Raw genomic sequence first — 3130 nt, 5'->3', positions numbered from 1 at the left:
GATTGACTTTTAAGGTCTCCCAGATCATGCTTTGGGAGGCTCAGCTGTTTTTATTTGTAGTCTGTTTTTGTATCCTCAGGGGGAGGAACATAACTAGCACCTGTGCCAGTGAGGAATGACTGCATGACCTCTTTCTTCTTGGTCAGGGGCTCACCTGAACACATGAGCTCTGAGCTGTCACTCTGTCCCCTCCTTTGTCCTGGTGAAGGAGATTTTCTTTTCCTTCTCCATTCAGAATCTTTCTCTCTCTCTCTCTTTCCCTGTGTTTTTCTCTCTGCCTCCCTCTTCATTCCATGGTGCTACCATTAGAATGCCCTCTTTTCCTTCCAGGGTCTGCTTGCAGCCTTCTGGTTTTCTCTTCCAGTTCTTTCTTGGCATTCTTCTTGGATCTGGGCAGCACCTACTGAACAAGGTCTTTCACAGCATCCAGGTCCTTCACAGCTCTGCTTCCATTAGCAAAAGGGAAGTTGGTTGTGTCTCCTGCACACAGGTCCAGCTGAAGCTGGAATTACTTATTTGAACAAAAAAGGGAGTTATTGTAAAATGTGATGAAGCAGTAATGACTTCTGCTGAATTTCTGCTTTACATAGTCTTCTATAGAGCACAATGGGAGTGAATGCATTTATAAAAGGCAAAATAAAACAATGTCCCAAATATATCCATGTTGCCACTTTAAAATCTTTTTCTCTTGATAATTTCTGCTTTCCAGCTGATGGGGTGAGTTTCTTCTGTTGCTGAGTTATCTTCTCTGTAGACTTTAATGGTTTTGTCAGCTTCTGCAGTCAGTAATCGACTTTCAGACTGGTCAAAGGCACATGCAAATATTCCAGACTCACTGTCCAAAGATCCAGGCTGCACAGCTGCATGCAGTCTTTGGAAATTATAGCCAGTTCTCCAGTCCCAGAGATGCATAGTGCCATTATCTGCTCCAGATACCAGCACCCCCTCTGAATTCACAGCCAGTGTATGAACTATAGCATGATGGCCAGAAAGGTTCTGAATGAAGTTTCCATCAGGGAATTTCCACTGTTTAATGTGATCAGGAGAACCAGATGCAAATGTGTATTGTCTTGGATGCACAAGCAGTGCTCTAACTGATTTTTTGTGATTTGTTAGTGTGACACACGTTTTTCCTGCCACTAAGTCCCATAAACGTATGGTGGTATCATGGCTTCCTGTGATGATCTGTGGTTCTGCAGCTTGACACTTTACTGCAGCCACTGCACTGGTGTGCCCCACCAAGGTGTGCACGCTGACCTTGGTCCTCACATCCCACAGGTGTGCAGTAGAATCTCTACCACAAGTCACCAGCACATCAATTGTTGGGTGCAAATCCAAACCATACACTGCACTGAGATGTCCATGGTAGTGTCTGATGACCTTATTGTATTCGAGATCCCAGCACTTCACCTGTCTATCTTCTCCACAGGAGAAGAGGTATGGACTTCTTGTGCTTACTGTCACCCCTCAGACAGCACTGATATGGCCAGTCAATGAAAGTTTTAATTTGCCACTAGCCAGGTCCCAGATCTTAATGGTCCTATCAGCAGAGCCAGTGACAAACCACTGATTGCCAGGTTCTACTGCAATACATCTCACCCAGCCTAGATGTCCACTGATGACTCTCCAGAGCTTCCATGGTGGATGCCACTGTGGTCTAGGCATTGTAGGTGCCTTTTGGGCCATCACTGCAGCATTCCTGGTGTCACCAGCTTCCATCATAGCCAAAGCTAACCCAGGTGGCTGTGAAGGTTCAGGAAGTTCAGCATGGGGGTAAATCTCACCTAGGCCAGCTGAAGTGTGTTTTGCATCTCTCCTGAATTGGGAAGGAGGGAGAGCCACAGCCAAAGACTGTGCAGCACATTCACTGGGCATTCTTTGAATCTTAGTATCTGCAGTCAAAGACCCACCAGGTCCTGGTGGATATGGATGTGCACCAGTGACTAAACATTCCAGTTCTTGTCCTTGATTGGCAGCATACTGTTTATGGCCATATGCATCCACTGCACTCTGAGGGCCTTTCCCTCCAAGGTTTTCTTTCCAAATGGGCATGTGCAACACAGGACCATACTCTGTATGAAGTTTGACAGCCATCTTTCTTTTGTGGCTCTCTTCAGCTAACTGCACTGGTTTTTCATTATCAGCCACAAACATGTCATGGGTCCTCTTCAGTGATCTGAACACAAGTGTGTGCACAGAATGTTTCTGTACCTCCTCCCCCATGGGGCTGACCAAGTTGTGTGTGCTGGGCACTGAGAAAAGAGGTGCAAAAGTTCAGATAGAGCTCCTCTGAAGCTGCAGAGAGGGTGGGTGAGACACCTTCTTTCCACTCTTGTCTTCACTGCTTGCTGTCTGGCTGAGCCTGGGTCAGAGCTGTGAGGAGGGAGAAAAATGAAGTTCTGTGCCCTGCTTGAGCAAGTGACCACCACAACAGAGGGAAGGAGCAGAGTAGAGATCTGCTGGGCTCAGGAATGAGTGTATTCCACTCCTCCTGGGCCTTTTAATCCTTTCTACCCCAGACCTGGGAGATAGGAGGGGAGGGGCAGAAACTTGTGAACCTGGTTAGGATTCACACCTCAGGAGGGGGAGGCCCTTTGACATTTGTTGATGGGCATGAGGAAGCACTGACTCAGAAGGCTGGTAGGACTGATGAGGTTTAGGGGTACTGGGGACCCCCAAAATAGACTCTCCTCGGGAGTCTTTCAAAAGTGCTTGTTTTGTCTCCCTGCACATTAGAAGAAGCTGGAGCAGAGGAGATGGAGTAATCCTGGCACTCCTGCTGCCAGTCCATTAAGAGTCAGGCACTATGCTAAGCTGGGGACACAAACGAGAAAAGAGACAAAAGTATCATGGCCATGAGAGATCTGAGATGTTCTGAGCTGATCTCCATCTTTAGCTGAAGGCTTTTGGGTTCATGGGACCCAGTCTGGGTCCTGCTCTAATGAATTCTGCTCAAGCTTTCTTAAAGCCAAACAAAACAAACTTGATTAAAGATTCACCATCTTGGGTTGGCTCGTAAGAAGCCTAAGTACTTGTAAAGCTTGTATTCACAAGCAGGCCAGATAGAACCCCAGCTAGGCAGAGTCTGAGCTGGATTGAATCTGAATGCCTTCATAGAGTCAAGATGGAA

At 46.9% G+C, this 3130-nt stretch overlaps 1 pseudogene; it reads right to left on the bottom strand.

The window, feature by feature from the left end:
- Positions 1 to 254: 254 nt before the first annotated feature.
- LOC140532688 (pleiotropic regulator 1 pseudogene) lies at positions 255 to 2663 on the bottom strand (annotated as a pseudogene).
- Positions 2664 to 3130: the final 467 nt, after the last annotated feature.

The sequence above is a fragment of the Notamacropus eugenii genome, chromosome 3 (genome assembly GCF_028372415.1).
Source record: "Notamacropus eugenii isolate mMacEug1 chromosome 3, mMacEug1.pri_v2, whole genome shotgun sequence".
Classification (NCBI taxonomy): Eukaryota; Metazoa; Chordata; class Mammalia; order Diprotodontia; family Macropodidae; genus Notamacropus; species Notamacropus eugenii.
This window is presented reverse-complemented; position numbering and strand designations above follow the sequence as displayed.